The sequence below is a fragment of the Cnephaeus nilssonii genome, assembly GCF_951640355.1.
Source record: "Cnephaeus nilssonii genome assembly, chromosome: 7".
In the NCBI taxonomy this organism is placed as follows: domain Eukaryota; kingdom Metazoa; phylum Chordata; class Mammalia; order Chiroptera; family Vespertilionidae; genus Cnephaeus; species Cnephaeus nilssonii.
Genome location: NC_137078.1, coordinates 86,516,875 through 86,536,312, shown reverse-complemented (window position 1 = coordinate 86,536,312; position 19,438 = coordinate 86,516,875). Strand labels below are relative to the sequence as shown.

The 19,438-nt window shown below is 56.7% G+C and overlaps 1 protein-coding gene across 9 annotated transcripts in view; it reads right to left on the bottom strand.

The window, feature by feature from the left end:
* AHDC1 (AT-hook DNA binding motif containing 1) overlaps positions 1-11,615 on the bottom strand; it is a 66,607-nt gene extending 54,992 nt beyond the window's left edge. For 3 of the 9 annotated variants that reach the window (XM_079777508.1, XM_079777516.1, XM_079777513.1), the window contains exons 1-2: positions 11,157-11,483; positions 10,827-10,923 (exon numbers count right to left, since the gene is read on the bottom strand). The gene's annotated coding sequence lies outside the window, so the exon portion shown is untranslated. Of the gene's footprint in view, positions 1-10,826; positions 11,067-11,156; positions 11,484-11,524; positions 11,561-11,582 lie in introns of those variants that run through there. The other 6 variants (XM_079777509.1, XM_079777514.1, XM_079777510.1 and 3 more) reach the window with 5 other exon arrangements.
* Positions 11,616-19,438: the final 7,823 nt, after the last annotated feature.

The following is a 19,438-nucleotide window of genomic DNA, read 5'->3' as shown; positions in this document are numbered from 1 at the left end:
GGCTGGAAGGGAGGGGGCTCTGCCACAGGACTGCCAGCTGGAGCCATCACACGGGGTGACCCAAGGTGACCGGGGCTGCGTTGGCCCCCACCTCGGAGCTGCATTATTTATAAAACCCACAGCTTGGAGCTGAGCAACAGCTGCAGCGCTGCCCCTCCAGGGGGCACACGCCACAGTGGAATGGAGAAGACAAGGTGCCTCTTCAGGGAAGGCCCCCGGGGTCCCTGGCTCCCTCTCTGGCTGGCTAGGGCAGGGGCTGAGGTGGGAGAGGGGCAGCAACCCATCCTTCCTCTCCCGCCCTGTCCTCTCCACTCCTCCAGCCAGGCAGCGATAGGATTACTTCTGCATGACTGCCTGCTCCACGGGGTTCCCGAGACCCTCCTGCCTGCAGCAATCTAAAATTCCTCCAGCCCAACCGCGCTCCCTTTCTCCCAGAAGTGAATGCTCCAGCCTCTACCGCAGTGTGCCCGCCGATGCCACCACCAAGCAGGCTGGTGCCCATGGGCAAAGGGGAACCCATCCTCAGGGTGTAGCCCCATGTCCCTCAGAACCCTCTGAGGCCCAGGCCCTAGCCCATCCCCTCTAGCCCCTGGTACTGGTCCAGCCCCACAGAGTATGGCTGAAGCTAGGGTCAGGCATGCCAGCTGTGCCAAGGTGGATGAGCAGATACACGCAAACACACTTGGTGGATCTTGGCATGCCTGACCGTGTCCTCTGCTGCCAGAACCTGGCTGCCCCCACTCAGCTCTGACCAACCCCTCCCTGCTTCACCAATCCCTGCTACCCCTGGGGTGGGCAGACAGCTGGGCCAGCGCCTGTGGCTCCCCAGGGTACAAGAGGCAGGCAGGAGATCGATCCACTGAATTTTTCAAGGCTCTAATGGAGCCTGCATCCTAGGACTTGGGGCCTGGGACACAGGGGATGTCTTGGGGACCCCTCCCTCAGCACTGCAGTTGCTTCATCTGTCAGGTATTGGGGGTCAGGGAAACCTTTCTCGGAGCCTTCCTCCAGCAACAGATGAGGCACGAGAAGCCCCTGGGAAACAGATGGTATTGGGGAGGGGGAGGCTGTGAGCAATACCTATAGGCCCCCCAATTTCCCCAGCCCTAATGCGGGCAGAAGCAGCTCAGCCTCTAAATCACTCCCCTCATGCTGCCCTCTGAGGCGGATTCTGTGCATCTGTAATTAGGGGGTGGAACAGATGGTGGAGATTCCGTTTAAAATCATGCATCTAGTCAAGTAACCTTCACTGTCGGAACTGACTCCCAGGGAGACCAAGCCCCAAGCCCGGATGGGGGTGGGGGGAACACGTCAAGCCAGCACCTTCATGGTCTTTTTTTCCTGAAGCCCATGTCCCTCTCAGGTGAGCTGGGGCGGGGGCGGGGGGGGAGGGCTTGGCAAGCACCCGAGAAAGTACAGGCTGGGGGTAAATCCCCTTGCCCGCCCCCCACATGCCACAGCCAGGGCAGAGCTAGGTACTCAAAGTTCTTGGCTGAGAGACCAGAGTGACCAGGTGCCAAGAGCCCCCAAAGAGGCCCCAAGCCCCCAAAGCCCAGGCCAGGGTGCCCCGCACACAGGGTCTTGGGTGGGGCAGCTTTGAACCAGATGTACAGCCTCACTGTCCAGGAATGAAAGGCCTGGGGCAGTGAGGGGGGTGGAGATGCCTCCCCAGGCAGAGGAGGCTCTGAGAAGTGGGGGAGGTCTGGGAAGCAGAGAGAGAGAGAGAGAGAGAGCACACAGGAGTGAGCGATTGTGTGTGCAAGGCTAAGGCTGTCTGGGGAGGGGGGTAGCGTCTGGGGAGAACAAGGTGGGCTGAGGGAGCTGTGATGGAGAGTGCTGGGAGGAGGGTGTGCTGGAATGTGTGATGGTGGGAGTGAAGGCTGCAGTCAAATTGAGGTGGGGTATGTGACAGGGTGAGGGTGAGGTGGGGGTTCAGGGGAGCATGGAAGAGCTGCTCTTAAGTTCTAAGGGGTGAATATGTGCAGGGCTGTGACTGAGCTGAGGCTGTCTGGGTGTGAGTGTGGGGTCGGTGTTTGGAGAGGTGCGTGTGGGCTGTCCCTGAGCTCTCAGATGGCTGAGGAAAGTTCTGGAGCTGGAGCTTGTTGGGGATGTACAGAGGTCTGCCTTTTTGAGGAGGTTTTGGGTCTGGATGGGGAAAGCAGGTGTGTGTGTGTGTGTGTGTGTGAGAGAGAGAGAGAGAGAGAGAGTACAAGAAACTGGGGGGAAGTTATCTGTTTAGAGATATACCAGAGCCAAAGCTATCAATGTCTGTGTGTTTGGGGTAACTGGTGTGGCTACAGGGGGTGTTCTCATCTGAATGGGTGTTGAGGCAGTGAGTGTGCCTCCGTGAACGGGGAGGGGGCTGTGTGTTTGGAAAGGTGTAGAAGGCTGGACAGACGCATTTGGGGAGGTGCTGGGCTGCAGCGGGGGGGGGGGGGGGGGGAATGCTGGGCTATCGGGAGAGCCCGTGTGCTAGTGAGGTGGTGGGACTCTGAGAGTCTGCACACGTGCCAAGTGCCGGGGCTGCAGCGGAGTCCGGGGTATACCTGGGGAAGTGTTGGGGTTGGAGACGGCGTCCATGTGGCTGAAGCTACGTGCGTGCGTGTGTACACTGGGATGTTTCGGGGTATACTGCAGGTCATAAAAATGTTTGTTTTGGTTAAACATTAGGGTTGCAAATATCTGTGTGGGTAGGCATTTATGTGGTGGTTATGTGTTCAGGGGCATGTTCGGGCTGTGTGCGATACAGGGCAGTTGGATGTCAGGTGTTCTATGTGGAGCGACTGTTTGTGGAGGTACTGGGCTGTGTGTGTTTGCAGGTGGAGCAGCTGTGTGTTTCGGGGTGTCGGAGCTGTGTGTATGGAGCAGTTTTATGTATTTAGGAGGTGGTGGGGCTGTAGTTGGTGAGGATGGGTGCCCCTCTGGGGAAATGAAGAGCTGAATCCTGGCCTCTGTTCAGGCACCCACTAGAGGGCTGCCAGCTAGAAGCCCTCTACCCTACCGGGGGTGCCTGCCCACCCCCAGGCCCCGTGCGAGGGTGTCCAGACAGGCAGTCCATCTGTCTCAGCCTGTGCCCAGGCCCAGGAGCAGCCGCCTCCTCGCTCCCTGGGGGATGGCAGCAGATCCTAGCCCACCCATCTGCCTTCAGATGGTCGAGGCAGGAGCCTCCACAGAGCTGCCTGGAGGGCATCGCTGTGTTTGAAGAGGCATGGGCTGGGAGTGGGGGGACTGCACGGCAAACAGTCCTCACGGAGGCTCCTTTGAAAACCACTGACGCCAGGAGAGAGGAAGAGGGAGGACGGGGCGGGTCTGTCTGTCCTTGTGTGGCTGTGTGGGTCAGTGCCCAGCTGTGAGCCTTGGAGCCCCTTCGCATATGTTTGCACGGATGGCCTCTGTTCCGGCAGCGTCCTGGCCTTGGAAAACAGCCCCCCAACCCAGGCTACATGCAGCCTCACACAGGCAGCTACCCCCTCGTACGTGCACACTGCCTACACTCACATGAAAATGCCCCCCACACCTTCACATCCACATAACACTGCACCCCCACACACATACAGCTCACCCCCAGGGCCCTGTACCTTCACATATGTACACCCATCACACACACACACACACACACACACTATGAAAAAACAGCTACAGCCACACACCTGCCACATACATGCACTCACATATACATACGTGACAATTAGCTACCACACACACACCTACACACTCCACACACCTTGGATCTTCCTGTCACACCCATGACCTATCTCACATGAGTTCAGTCTCTTTCTCACACACACCATAATAGACACTTGCCATCCCTTATAGCTGTACATATGTATACATTTTTAAATATACATATATATTTTTTATTGATTTCAGAGAGGAAGGGAGAGGGAGAGATAGAAACATCAATGAGAGAGAATCATTGACCAGCTGCCTCCTGCATGCCCCCTACTGGGGATCGAGCCCGCAACCCGGGCATGTGCCCTTGACCGGAATAGAACCCGAGACCCTTCAGTCTGCAGACTGACGCTCTATCCACTGAGCCAAACCGGCTAGGGCTGTCTATATTTTATATGTGCACACATACCCGCTCACCAAGTCTCAGCTCTTTCACACCACGCAGACCCACTAGCCAATTTACCTGTGTCCAGGCCCAGCCCTGCAACTTCCCAGGAGGGCTCCCACCAACCAAGGGCCTCCTGCCACCCCACCCTGGCAGCTGGGTGAGCGTGAGGGGTATACCACTCCCACCCCCACCGCTCCCTGGGAACCCTGATCTTCATGTCTAGAAAGAAAGAGCCTTCTCTCTGCTCTGGTGGCTGCCAGAGTACGTGTGAGAGTGTGACTGCGTGACTGCATGACTGTGTGTGTGTGTGTGTGTGTGTGTGTGTGTGTGTGAGAGAGAGAGAGAGAGAGAGAGAGAGAGAGAGAGAGAGAGAGAGAGAGACATCAAGGCCTGTGTCACCACCTGTATGGGTAAAGAAACATAGGTATGAGTTCACTAGTTAGGTTTGTGAGATTCGAAATGAGTGTAAACGTGGAGACTTGTATGTCACAAAATGTGTGTGTGTGTGTGTGTGTGTGTGTGTGTGTGTGTAGTAAGGCTTGTGTGGACAGGTGTGATTATTGGGAGGGGTGCATTTATACAAGGAGACATACACTGAGTGAGTGGTGAGTGTGAGATGCTATTTTCCAAGAGCCCAGAGGTATGTATATACATCTGTGAGTAGGGTCAGGGCTGAGAGCTGCTCTCAGCAACTCAAGCCCCTACAAAAAGAGCAGGGAGGAGGGGTCTCTGGGCTCTCTCTCTCTCTCTCTCTCTCTCTCTCTCTCTCTCTCTCTCTCTCTCTCTCTCCCCCTCCCCCCTCTCTCCCTGACCTCTTTAGCAGCTGGAAACTGAGCTGGGGGTGGAAGGAATGGAGACTTGGCTAGCCTGGGGGTTTGGGGAGGGAAGCAGGAGAAAACACCTTCCAGATTCTCATCAAATCCCTGTTTGTGGTTTGTAGCCTCAAGTCTCTCCTCGTCTCTCCTCTCCTCTCCTCTCCTCTTCTCTCTCTCTCTCTCTCTCTCTCTGGGTTTCCCACTTTCTTTATCTCTTCCTGCCTCTCACTCCGCCCCCCCCCCCCCCCCGCATTTCTCTCCTTCTCCCTTCTCAGTCACCTGGTCACCCTGTCTCCAAGTTTCTGTCTCTCTGTTTCTCTCTCCCAGGCGCCTCCTTTTCCAACTCTTCCTCTCTGCCAGCACCTCTGTCTGTCCGTCTCTCCCTGTCCTGGTCCATCTGTCCGTCTCTCTCCGTCTGCCTGTGCGTGGGTGTTTCTGTCCATCTGTTCCACCACCCATCTGTCTGGTTGTCTGTTGTGAGTGAGGGTGCCCACTCACTCCCCAAGGTACCCTCCCCCAGGTCAGCAAAGGCCTCTCCTGGCTCAGGGGGTGGGGAAGGGTGCAGAGCTGCAGCTTCTGGAAGCTTCAGTAGCAGCTGGGCTGAGCTGGGAGTTGGGGCAGCCAGCTGCAGAAGTGGCCCCTCCCCTGGGCTCTCAGGCCAAGGACCCCTGAGCAGAAGGAGGAGAGAAAGCAGGGCCTCGCTGCAGCTGAGTTTGCATATGTACACAAGGGAGGAGGCAGGGGGCCTCCTTTACCCTCACTTGGCCAGTCCTCCCTAAAGCCAGGCCCACAGGAGAGGGGTCCTAGTCCCACCTTCTTTATCCCCTAGGCAAAGGAAGAGGTGCTGGGATCCAAGAGGGAGGGGCAGTGATGCCAGGCCTGGGGGAGAGGGAGGAACTGGGAGCCTTAGCTACCTGTCAGTTGTGGGGGGAGGTTCCTCCCATACTTCCTTCCAGGCAGTCTCTGGGGAATCTCTCCAGTTCTGGTCCCAGCTCCAGGCATGAGAGGCTGTACAGGCAGCTCTCGCCAGCTCCCCACATGGGTTATTCCCGCTTCCCAGTTTCCCCAGAGCCTCTGATCCATGGGAATACGGGGGGATCACATGAGTGTCACCCCCATCCTCAAGTGGAAGGTGGTTCTGGACATGTGGGGACCTTGGCCCTGTCTAGGCACAGGCCATCCGAGAGGCCCCAGGTAGCCCATCTACATCACCAGATCAGCACCTCACACACACACACAGTCTGCACCCCAGCACTCATGGCCAGCCACCTCCACTTCCTGGCCCAGCAGCTCAGAGGGTTCAAGAGGGAGCCTACTCTAACACCCTGCACCAGTGGCAGCTCCAACAGTGTCCCCAGCACAAAGACAGCAGCTGGAGACAGCATCCCTCGCCCGCCCAGGATGCTGTGCCCACCCCCCGCCCCCAGAAAAGCTCAAGGTCCAAATCCCACAATGGTCAGAGAAACTGACGAAGGGACGGGAGGGCACACAGTCATCCCCTGAGACCCTGGGGTGGGATCATAAATGAGGAATAGGGGGGAAAGGGACACTGCAGAGGCAGAATCTGGCTCCTTTCTGACCTACCATGGGCAAAGTCCATATTGGCGGCACCCTCCACACAGCACAGGCCTGCCGCTGGGCCAGGGCCAGGGGCGGGCTCCCTCCCTCCAGAGCTCTCCTTGCCCCTGGCTGGGCCCCCTCCCTCTCCTTGCTTCTGAGCAGCCCTCCCAGCCCTCTCCCTCCCAGGGCTGGCTCTCTCATCTTCAGCTCTTGGAAGCCTGACTCACTGTTTCCCCTCCTCTCTCCCCTCCCTCCCTCTCTCCCCGCAGCAGCACCTCCCCCTCCCCTGGGGGGGCTCTGGCCACAAGGGTGCCTGCTTGCTCCTCTCTCCAGGCTTGGCCCCCCTCTGAGCCCAGGAGGCCCCCCTGCAGCTGTTCCAATTCTCTAGCTACAGAGAGGGGGAGCGCAAAGAGCATGGGTCCCAGGCCCGCCCCTGCCAAGGGTCTGTGATACTGGGCAAGTGGCTCCTCTCTCTAGACTTGGTTTCCTCCTGTCAAACAAGGGAGGGGTCACAACTGGACGATGCCCCTGGCATCCCTGGGGACCCTAATGTTCCCCGCTTTTAAAACCCCAGTGCCTCTTGACATAGAGCACCCACGCCCCGTGGGGCTCAGAACTTGCCTCAGGCCCCACCTCCAGGTCCAAAGAGGAGCTCTGCTCTGTCCCCAGACATTTGGAGAGGGCAGAGGGAAGACACTGCCCTGGGCAGAAGCAGGAACCAAGTGACCCCTGGAATCCCCCTGTCTCCCCATTCTCTCTCCTCCTGTGGGAATCTTTCTCTCTCCCACCTGTCCTTCCTCTTCCCAGAGACATTTGCTTGTCTCTCCTCCAAAAACAACCCCAGCACTTGATCTTGGGTGAGAGGGCCCAGTGCCTGCCCATTCTGGGCTGTGGCTCATGCCTAGGCCTTCATCACCTGGACCCCACCTCCTGGGGCTGGGATCCTGGCTCTTCTCCTTGCCTGCTTCTCTCTCTCACCCTCTCACCTCTGGCTTCTGTCACCACCTTTCCCTCTCCCCACTGGGCAAGTGGCTGTCTGGGTCTCTCTCCTCCCCGCCTCCCCCATTCTCCCTGGGGGGGCCGTCTGCTGACCTTATCAACAATGTTACCCATGCTCTCTCCAGCAGTCCCCAGCTGCACCCCATCCTAGCTTCCCCTTTCAGGCTCTATCCCCAGGGACCCAGGAGACCCAGCGGCAGAGCCAGGCTCCATCCCATAATAGTGAGCCTGCTTGACCTTACTCAACCAGATCAGAAGTGCCTGGGCATCTGGTAGGAAGGCATGGTACCCCACGGTCTTCGGTGGCTGGCTGGCATGAGACACAGAGTTGTTTTCCAAACCAAAAAAAAAAAAAAAAAAAGCCCAAATGACACCCAGGGGTGTGGGGGTTTGCTTGGGGTGAGGGGGGGACAGGAAATGAGGGAGATCAGGTTTGCCTGAAGGTAACCCCTGTCCAAAGGCAAATAGAGTCAAGAGGAAGGAGTGGCCCCAAGTCAGTGTTCCAGGCGGATCCGAGAACAAGCACTGTCCCTCTGGGGCTCTGCCAGTCCAGAGTGGTGCCCCCTCCCCCCCACCACCACCAAAAAAAGTCCTCTGGTTTCTGCCAGGGACAGTTTTCCCCTCAAGCTTCTAGCACAACCACAACAATCAGGTGGAGATCCCATCCCTTAATCTCCTTTAGGATCCAAGCCCAAACGCCCACAGTACACCTCCACTGAATTCTGCAGGGGGCTCCTGAGGCCTCCCAGCCAAGATCTAAGCACGTGGGAGGGGGAGAACAAAGCCCCCCAACTCCCGAGCCCCCTCACCAAAGGCCCCTTAAAAGCTGTGGAGCAATGCAAAAACAATCCTGGAACCCTCATACCCCAAACTAAGAAGCTACGCTGTCCATCCACCGCATCTGGGTGGGAGGGGGGGGGGGACTGGGGCTCCCTGCCCCCATGACCCTATTCCAGACCCCCAGCCCAGCAACCATAATAAACAGCAAGCTCTTTTTCTTTATGACACCAAATTCCTCCAAGCCCAATAGTTCCTTCCATCACTACCTCAGCCATAGATCACATTAAAAACTCACAGAGGGCAACTTAAACACATCACATTTGTTTCTTTCTATATTATTTCAAAAGTAACGGCATTAAAAATGGATTTTACTACAGAAAATAAATATCAGCACGTGGCCGGGGAGCCTAGTCAGGGGGGTAGAGCCCACCTGGAGACTCTCCCTGAGGGCTTGGGCACAGCTTAGGCACTGACCAAAGAGGTGGCTGAGAGGCCAGATTACACCCTGGGGTGTGGGGGTTTGCCTGGGGAGGGGGCAATGCCTGCCCACCTGGGCACCTGCTCCAATGCCAGACCAAGAGAGACCAGCGTACTGGTTTGGACTGGTGCTCACTGGCCGCCCAAAGCTCATGCCCTCACTGATCTTTGCAGACTCTGAGGGGTGGGAGCTCTGGGGCAAGAAGTTCGCCGGTCCCTGGGGGTTATTCCAACTATTGACACAGCAAGAGAAAAAAACGAATTCAACTTACTATCCAGTTTGATTTTTCATTACTACAAAAATAAATATACATCTGCTCAGAGGGAGACAGCAAGCGGCATGCACATGTCACCTGGGGGAAGGTCCCCCCACAACTCACCAACACAGCCTAGCCGCCCCCACAAAGCAGGGGGAGGGGGGGTGACAGACTGGTAATCTTTCACTTACAGCCCCAGCTCACAAAGCTACACACAAGGGGTCACATGGAGCAGGGACAAGCCAACAATAGAAATACCCCAAATGCTCCTCGCAGGACTCGGCCCGGTCCCGGGCACATGCCCCCGCTCCGACAGTGGCAGCAGTGGACAAAATGTGGCCACCGTGACCGGGAGGCAAAGCTCGTCCTCACGCCCTGAGCTCTGCCCAGGGAGCTGGGGCCAAGTCCCGCCTGACACCAACTGGTCCGGCGGGAAACGCCTGCCCAGCCAGACAGGCACAGGCCCCCCAAGGGTCCCTCCTTGTGTTCAGGGACCAGACTGGTGCAGCCCAGCCCTGCCTCCCAGGGTGACGCCTGGGCCCAAATTCAGCTGGCCCTGCCAGTCAGGCACTGGTGCAGAACTGAGGGCACCAGGCTCAGCCCCTCCCAGCCCAGCCTCAGGGCCCCCAAGCTAGAAGGGAGGGGGGGACTCCCCACCCCTCCACATCTGGCCCTGGCCCCCAGGGTCTGCGGTAGAGAATTCCCGCCCCCGCTTCTCTCTCTCTCTCTCCCTCCCTCCTCCCTCTCTGTGCCCGCTGCCGCCTCAGGGACAGCCCCAGCTCCCGCCTCCGGCCAGCAAGGCCCACATCCTTCCTCCCTCAGCTGGCCCCTTCGCCTGGCAGGAGGCTGGGGGGTCAGGCTGCTGGGGAACCCCTCCAGCTCCCGTCAGTCCTCATCCCCAGCCCCCAAACTCTGGGTTGCTGTCCCTTTTCCTGTAGAACAGGAAACAAGGTTATTTCCTAGATTCAGAGCCAGCCCCCTGCCCCTCTGGCTCTGCCTGGGGACCAGGACCCAGCAGGGGAAGGTGCCCTCAGCCAGAGAGCAGAGGGATTCAGCAATTCACCTCCAGCTACCGGCCCAGGGGGCTGACAGCTGTCACTCAGCACCCCACCCCTGGGGAAGAGGGGGCCGATTCAATCGGAGCCCCAGAGGAAACGCACTGATAGGCGATTATTTATTTATTTATGCAAAAGTGAGCCGACTTTGTTCGCCAGGTAACCGGGCACGCGGCCCAACCCTTTGGCCCCGGCCACCCCAAATCCCTCCTCCACCCCACACCCCCTCCGGGTCATTAGGTCCCCGCCCCTCAACTCCCAGAGCACCAGCGGAACCTTGGGATTTGGGGTTGAAGGGGAGGGGCTCCTCCCTCCGCAGTCTCCCCCTTTCCCAGCGCCGTTCCTAAAATCCAGCCTTGTTCTCCGCTCCCACGGTCCCCCCTACACTGCCCCCCCCCCCCCACATTCTCAGCAAGCTGGAGAGCAAATTGCAGTTTTAAATCCAAAGACGGAGGGAGGGGGAAGGTGGAGAGGGCGCGCGGCAGCGCTGAGCGCGCACCTCGCCCCCGAGCCGGGGGAGCCGGGGAGCCGCGGGGCGGCCAGGAAACCCGAGAACCCCCCCTCCCTGCCCCCCCCCCTTCTCGTCCACCTCCCCCTCCCCCTTCCCGGCACTGCCTGCCAGGCTTCAAGCCGAGCCCAGCCGAGCTGCGGGCCCCGGTGGAAACAAAGACAGATCGCACCGCGGGCACCGCAGCCACGGGGTCCGACGGACCGGACCGGGGCGCACAGAAGGGGCGCAGAGCCCCCCTGGCGCGCTGCACAAAAGAGCCCGGCCAGCCGGTCCCCAGCGGGGGTCTAGGACTGGGGAGGAGGCGCCACTCACCGGAGTGCTGGGCTGCCGGCTCCGTGGGTCCGAGCCAGGGAAGGGGCTTTTGGGGGCGTCTGTCTTCCGGCGGCGGCAGCGACGCGGCGCCCGGCAGCTGGGGAGAGGAGTCGTGAAGGAGCCCTGAGCCGCCCGCTGTTGCTGACAGCATGGCTCGCGCCTCGGCTCACATTCTCCGCCGCTAACTCCGCTGGACACGGCCCCCGCTCCCGCGGCGCCCCCCCACCTCGATCACTCCTTCGCTCTCTCTGCGCCCCCCTCGCTCCCCCCCGCCGCGCACACACTCTCACAGTCCTGGACACCCCCGCCCCCACCCCCCCAATTGCAAACCTGGGAGAGAACGCGCCCCGCGTAGTCCTCCTCCTGCTCCTCCTCCGCCCTCCTCCCTCCCGTTCTCTCTGTCTGTCTGTCTCCCCGACTGTCTCTATCTCTCTCGCTCTCTGCCTTTCTCTGCTCTCAGAGCTGGGTGGGAAAAGGAAATGAGGACAGAAAGCAGACGCTGGCTTTGGGTGGTGGTAGCTGGATTCCCTCTCCCTCCCTCCCTCTCCTCCCCTCCCTCCTCCTGCCTTCTGCTCTCTCCGCTGCGAGCGGGGCTGAGCGCAGCCTGGCGGGTGGCTCGCTCTGCCCGCCCGCCCGCCTGTCTGTCTGTCTGGTCTGCCTCGCTCACTCCCTCCCTCCGTCTCTCGCCCTCGCCCTGCCTGCCTGCCTCTCTCCGTCTCCGCCGCCGCCGCCGCTGCCTCTGCGAGCTCGCCTTACCTTCGCCGCTCACCATCCGGAACCCCAGGGGGGGACGCGCGCACAGCACGCTGGGACTTGTAGTCCCCGCCCTGGCCGCTCCGTGCGCCCAGCGGGCGGGGCCGCGCGGGCAGCTCCGACGGCGCGGCTTGGAGCCCACTGGACGCCTGCACCCGGATCCCTCCGGCGGGGGCGTGATCTTCGTTTCCAAGGGGCGCTGGTTTTCCCCAAGGATTGGGAACGTTTACCAAGTTCCTTGTCCCCGGCGGGGTGCTCTGGCTTGAGGGAGGTTGCGGGTGGGAGGGAAGGGGCGGGGTCTGAGAATGGAATGAGAGTCGAATAGGGAATCAAGGGATTAGCCAAAAGACCTGAGACTTTCTGGGGAGTCCCAATTAAATGGGAAAGGAAGGGGAGAGGGAGGAGGACAGGCTCCCTGAATTTAGGGACGTTCTCCTTTACTGAAACGGTGTTTTACTGAGTAAAGCGCAAGAGCTTACGTCGTAGGAGGGATGCTCCAGAAAACTCAGCCCCACTGGCGTCTCCTCCTCACTCAGTGCCCCGTCTCAAGCTGAGCTCTGGGTTTAGCGTTCCCCCTCCCCCAACTCCTGTTTTCCTAGAAGTCCAAGGGCGGCAAGGGCACAAAAGTCCTGGGTAATACACACGCGCGCACGCACACGCACACACACACACACGTGCACACGCATACCCTTCCTGAATTCGACTGAGCGTCTTCATTGTGTCGGGAAGTAAGATTCAAATTCAACAGTTCAAAGCCCCTGCTGCGGCCAGGGGGCTGGGCTCAGCACTTTCACCTACCTCCTCTTCAGGTCACATCTGTTATCCAGCTCCCAGCTCCCAGCTCCGGGCCCCCTGCCTGGCCCAGCCCCACAGATGGGAGGAATGTGCACTGCCAGGGCCTGGTTACCAAGGGGAGGTAGCTGGACAGCCCAAGCAGGAGAACGGCTGCTGCTGCCATTTACTGGCCACCACAGGGCTCTAGAATCTGGCAAAGTCCTGGTGAAATGGTAGTTAGCATTTCCAAGGATGAGGGCACACCACTAGGCCCAGGCCTTCCAATTAACCTCTGAGCCATGCAGGGAGTTGTGACTCCCCAGGCCTCTGTCTGATCTTCTCTCCCAGTGTCTGTGTGTGGCTCACAGAGGACACGAGATGAATAATGGATGGCCACCGTCCTGTCCTCAGTGTCTACCAACACCGGCTCTGACTGGTCCTGAGCGAGACCCACTTCATCTGTGCCTGGCATTCCTTTGCCCACGTATGTCAGCTTTGTCTGTCTTGCTCCCTGTCCGGAGTTCCTTCAGCACTGCCTTTGTTCTTAGCCCACCTGTTTCTGACGTCGCCTTTGGCCCTCTGGGGTGATGCAGGCTGATGGCCAGTATGTGACAAAGGCAGGTGGTGACGTTTTGCCAAACGCAGCTTCCTGTCACCACCTTCCCTATACCTCCATCTCTTCCAAGCCCCTCTTCTAGGATAGTCTGGAATCTCCAGAGGGCAAAAGAAGGGGTCTGAGGGGCTCTCTTCATTGGTCCTTTTGGTGAGGGGAGCAGCAGCGGTGGGAGAAGTCTAGGACTCTAACTGGTACCCCTATTGATCTGGTATGGCCAGCTGGAGAGGCCCCCATTTGGGAACAGCTTCTCCTTGCAGGCATCTTGCTCTAGCTGGTCCCCCTCTGGAGAGACTTAACCCTGGGGAGGGGAGGAGAAGCCCAGATTCCCCTTTCTTTTAGCTTCCCTCACATCCTTGCCTATTGGGCTCTGGCCCACCCAGTCGGAACCAAGTTTGGGGAAGGAACTGGATAGGGTGATACAGGATGGCTTCTGGGAAATAGGGAGCCCCGGGGGGTTGGGATGAAGAAGAGCTTGGGAAGGGCCTGGGAAGGGAGAGGTTAAGTGATGAGGTCTAAGAGGGCAATATTTGTAGGCTCCGTGGCTCCACGGAAGGAATAGAAGTTAGGTAGGATTTTGCAAGTATTCCCCCCCCCCAACCCAGGCTGCCTCAGTTGTCCGCTCCCCAAAGACAAAGTGAGTATTTAAGCGCCAAGGTGTTGGGCATCGTTGAAAATCATGCATTTCAGGGTTTCACAGTTATTCGGGGGCTGGCCTTTCTCTTGGAGCCGCTCCAAATAGTGTTGGGGGGGCTCTCCCCAAACAAACTCAAGCTGAGTCTTACTGTGGGCTGCTGCTGCCACCTAGCGTCTAATCTCCATATCTGCTTTGGCAGCCATCGTCTAAAAAGGGTTAGGACTAGCTACCCAGTTCCTAACAGGGTGGGTGTCACCAAAGGCTGGGCAGAAGAACGGTTAGCTCCCTAAGAAAGCAGACTTGAAGGAGGGGACCCAGGTTCTGGAAGAGCCTCCATCATCCTTTTCTGGGCTCAGCTCATTCCAGTCACTTCTGTTTCAATAAGCAGAAGCTAGATCCTAGGAAACAGAGGTGAGACTCTAGAGATAAAAAAAGCGGTAGGGTCTCAGGGTTTGGAGGCCGTGCGGATGAGGAGCCAGCTAGACCTGGTTCTGACTCTGCTTTTACTCGTGTGTCCTTACCCCCTTAGAGTCTCAGTTTCCATGTGTACACAATAGAAGAGCCATCCCTCCCCTGTGTTCCAGGCAGTGCTTGCAAAAGACTTACTGAGCACATGGATGCAAAAGCACTTTGAGACCTGGCAAGGGCATGTTGTGGGGCTACTGAGTCATATAAAATGGTGACAATGATTGAGACGTTGCAGCAGGCTGGGGCCAGGCCCCTGGGGCTCATGGAAAGGGCAAAATGGAGTGAGCCTTGGGTAGAGATGGGCACTGCCCTCCGTGACTACAGAAGTCCTGGGGCTGGCCCACCCCTTGGAGCTCTCTCAGGAAAGGCGTGGATTGCTAGAGAGGGATTCATCCCAGCCGACAGAAGGGGAAACTGAGGCCAAGAGAGGCTGAGGACCTATCCTAAGACACTGAACTACATACAGATCCAGGAACAAGAGGCCTGTTGGACTGGAGCCATTATGGCCTTGGTTTTCCCCTCCTCTGGTTGAGAACAGCTCAGGGCTGGGGCCCAAGAGACCGTGGAAGCAGAAAGCCCTTCCTCATTTTGGTACAATGGGAACTAAGGCCCCCAGGCCCCCATTATCCCTCCTCCTGAGCCGGCCCGCTCCACTCCCCCCTCCCTACAAGTCCTCCCACATTCCTCCAGGCAACAGGAAACCCCAGCTGCAGCCCAGACTTCAAACAGCTCCTCCCTCTGGGCAGGGGGTGTGGGAGGAGAGGCCAGGGGCCAGAGGGCAAGGGTCAGCTTTGTTCCTGCCTGGAGGTGGTGAGGGACCCTGGGGGAAACAGGGGGGTAGGATAGGGTCTCTCTCTCTCTCTCTCTCTCTCTCTCTCTCTCTCTCTCTCTCTGTGTGTGTGTGTGTGTGTGTGTGTGTAGAGAGAGAGAGAGAGTCCTGTGTCCATCAGGGTGTGCATGGTTCTCACACGCTCCTTGATTTCCTTTCAACTATGAACCTGAGCTATGTGTCTGAGAGAGAGAGAGAGAGAGAGAGAGAGAGAGAGAGAGAGAGAGAGTCCTGTGTCCATCAGGGTGTGCGTGGTTCTCACACACTCCTTGATTTCCTTTCAACTATGAACCTGAGCTATGTGTCTGAGTGCATATCAGCGCATTTGTTTATCTGTGGGTGCTCAGCCTGGGATCCCCGTGACATGTCTGTAGGTGTCAGGATGTGCCCGGTTCACAGGCCTGCTCAAAGTTATGTGTCCTGAGTGTGACCTGGTACTGTTCTTTGTGTCCAAGAGAGGTGTCCCTCTCCCACTTCTTCCCCTCCCACTCTTCCGTCACATTGGTCACCAGAGGTTTCCTTCTGGGAAGTGAATGTGATTGGTTACTCCCCTACTCAAAACCCTTCAGAGCTTCCATAGCCCCAAACCTAGAAGCCTGGCCTGCATGCATGGCAGACAAGACCCATGCCTACCTCACCATCTCCATCTTTAGCCACTAACCCCCCTCAAAATTTTCACTCCAGTCACACCTACCTAATTGTAACAGCCTGTATGGTCCCAGTGAAGTCTGAAATGCCCTTCTTTTGTTTCTTTTTTTAAAATATTTTTTTATTGATTACAGAGAGGAAGGGAGTGGGAGAGAGAGAGAAACATCAATGATGAGGGAGGATCATTGATCGGCTGCCTCCTGCATGCCCCACACGGGGGATCAAGCCTGCAACCTGGGCATATGCCCTGACCCCTGACCCCTGACTGGGAATCGAACCGAACCGTGACTTCCTGGTTCACTGGTTGATGCCCAACCACTGAGCTATGCCAGCTGGGCTTTTGTTTCTTTATCAAGCAAACTTTTACTCCTTTTGCAAGGCTCTGGTGAACAACATCTCCATTGAGAAGCCTTCCAGACTTCCCCATGACCAACTGAGTTAGTACCCTTCCCTGTTCTCCCACATTTTCTGCCTGTGTCTGCCCCCTTCGCCCTCATCACCATTACTGTGAGCTCTGAGAGCAGGCACTGTGCCGTATCTCCCATCCGATGGGACTGGAAGGTTCTGAAGGGACCTAGTCCTATCCCAGAGGAAAGTTTCTGCAGTTTTAAATATGGTACTCAGAGTGACCACTAGAGGGCCTATGGACACCTCTGCAAGACCATGCTGTGTGTGTGTGTGTGTGTGTGTGTGTGTGTGTGTGTGTGTGTGTGTAATGGGTGAAAGGGAGGCTTTGACACTGTACCTGGGAGAGCACTGAAGTAGATAGGGGGTCCACCCAGCTCAGTACTAGAACAGTGGGATCCAAGATAGACCCACTCCCCAGTAGATCCTAGGCCTCATAGATTTCTCTCTGACTTTTCTCCACAACTCAGGGGCCATACCCCTTGGCTTTCCAACTCTCCTGCTTTTTGGGGTTTTTTGAAACCTCACTTGAGGATATGTTTTTGTTGACTTTTACAGAGAGGAAGGGAGAGAAAGAAAAACAGATGTGTGAGAGAGAAAAAAATCCATCGGTTGCCTCCTGCATGCACCCCAACTGGGGATTAACCCCACAACCTAGGTATGTGCCCTGACCAGGAATCTTGAACCTTCAACCTTTTGATGTATGAGAGGATGCTCCAACCAACTGACCCACCTGGCCAGGGCTCAACCCTACCACCTCTTGCCTCTGACCTTCTGACCTTCTTCCATGCTTCATCTGCACCCTCAGCCTCCCATACGTAATTAGTTGCACTTGCCTGACTTGCCTTGTTCTTCCATACCTCTGGGCCTTTGCATGTGCTATTCCCTCAGTGGGAGATGATCTCACCCTCTGGCTGCTTCACCAGGCACTTTTCTTTACATCCTCCAAAAAGCCTCCCTTGGCCTCCATCCAGACTGACCTTGCCCCTAAGTGTGGTAACTGCTTACCGTTCTGCCGCCTGGGCAGGACCAGCCTACAGGAGATATCAGTAAGTGTGTGCAAAATTAATACATGACTTGGTTCTTTTACAAATACAATCCTCGGCATTTATGGGGCCACCCCAGACCTCTATCTGCACCAGGCCCTCCCGGGGCCTGACTCTGGGTGAGTAGTATACTTGCCCATGCTGCTCCATCAGATGAAGGAATGGGACACAGTGGAATGCAGGGTTCAAATCCTGACCCTACCATCCAGCTGTATGACCTTGGGCAGGTGTCAGAGCCTCTCAGCGTCTTTGTTTCCTCTTTTATAAAACGGGAATGATCACACTTCTGCTCTGCCTCGGGAGGATCGTATTAGATGATGCATGTGAAACACCTAGCATTAGTCAATTATGTGCCCTTCTCCCCCACCATGAACTTGGAAATAAAACTGCCCTCTGAGTCTTAAGCCAGTAAAATCCACGCTTCAGGAGGAGAAGAGCCAGGTGGGGGAGTGAATGAGGCGAGAGATGGTTTTGTAAACGACTGAAGGGTTTTGTGAACAGTGGAAACTGCAATCAAGGTGACCCGCCCGCCTGTAATCTCAGGGAGGCAGGGCGAGGATGTGATTGAAATGGAGAAAACAGAGGCCTAATCAATTGCATTGTGCTCTATCTGAAGGGAACAGGAGGATGCACAGAAAAGGGGGTGCAAGGGAGAATTTATTCAGCTGCACCAGAGGGAGGGACAGGGAACCAATAGATACACGGATTCCAGGCTCAGGAGGCTCTGGTGTCTGCTGAGCAGCGAGGGCCTGGTGAGCTCCACGTGGTTCACTGCCCTGCTGGGCCTTATTTAAGCTCAATGGGCATCCAGGTACCAGGCAGAGAGTTCCATCCGTCAGACAAAAATATTTTGGTCCCAGGAAAAGACTATAGAGACTAAGAGCACTGATTCTGAAGTCAGAGGATCTGGTTCAAGCCCCTGCTCGGCCAGTTATGTCCTGTAACCTATTTACTTCACTGTGCCTCTGTTTCCCTATTAATAAAATGAAGCCTTCTCCTCATAGGGTTCTGTGAGGATTAAATGGCAGCATGCACTTAGCAGGATACCTAGCATATAGTAAGTAATTAGTAAGAGGTATAACAAAGAGAGCTAGCATGTATTGAGCATTTTATTGCCATTTCACAGATGAGGAAATTGAGGTTTGGAGAGGTTAATAACCTACACAAAATCACACAGCTGGCGCGTGGTGGAGGCAAGATTCACACCAGGCAGTACAGCTCTTGAGCGGTGCTCTTATCTGCTTACTCCAAGGCAGATGGAAACACCGGGACTCTGGTTTGTACATCAGGCTCTTGTGAGTTCGGTTGGCTGCAAAAGCCTCAGGAAGCCTGGGCACCTGAGAGTTTGAGTGTGCAGAGCCACGGCTCCCACTTCTGTGGTCGCCCTCTCTAAGCATCACTTGGCCTCTCTCCCTAGGATGGCTCCCATCCAGCATCCCCTAGCACAGGGCGGAACACAGGGAACGCTCAATCTGCGTTGGCCACTTTGTCCCCTTTTCTTTAGGTCACTCAACTTGGGTTTCCAGGAAATCTTTCTACCAAAATCTAGAGGGAGAAGGATCTCCCAAACATCCACCTGGGGCCGATATGATTTCTTCCCAAAGTCCAGAGGCGGTGAGGTCTGGTAGAAAGATCATGGGCCTTAATGTAAGAGCAGGGTTCAAATCCCAGCTCGGTCCCATATAGCTGTGTGACCCATGACCTCAGTGTCCTCATCATAGAACCCGACTCGGGACTAGACGAAATGGATGTAAACACATCTGGCATTCAGCAGACACTTAGTAAATGAGTTAGTATTGTTTCTCTCCCGCCTGACTGTAAGCTCCTCCAGGACAAGGACGGGTCTTGTTCACGTTGGTATTCCGGAAATCCTGCCTAGCAAAGGGCCTTCACACATTGAATGCCCTGTAATTGTTTGCCAGTCGCAGCAGTGATTCCTAGCTCCCAGCCTCTTACCCTGTCCACACTCTTACTAAGTCAGGGGGTCAACACTTTCCTGATGGGAGAGGTGGAAGTCCTTACTTCCGGTTCCCCTTGTTTCCACATGGATGCACGTCAGCTGTCAGTGTCTCGAAGGGGACCTGGGGGTGGGACAATTCCTCACTGCACATGTGCATGGCAGGTCGCTTAGCACCTTCAGTCCCTGCCCACTCCATGACAGGAGCCCTAATCATCATCACAAACAAAACTGCCTCCAAACCTCTCCCAAACCCCCTAGGGTGAGAGCTGTCCAAGTGAGACCCAGTGAGCTAGGCTAACTCTCAGGCCTCTGCCCTCCCCTCCCTCTGTCTTCTTTGGGGGAGCTGCAGAGGGTCCACTGTGATCTTCCCCCACTGCCCCTTTGGAGGGAGGCCTGCTGCTATGCCTGTGAAGAACAGTAAATCTGTAGAATCAAGTAAAGAATTAGCAAACCCACTGCGCACAAACTAAAACCACATT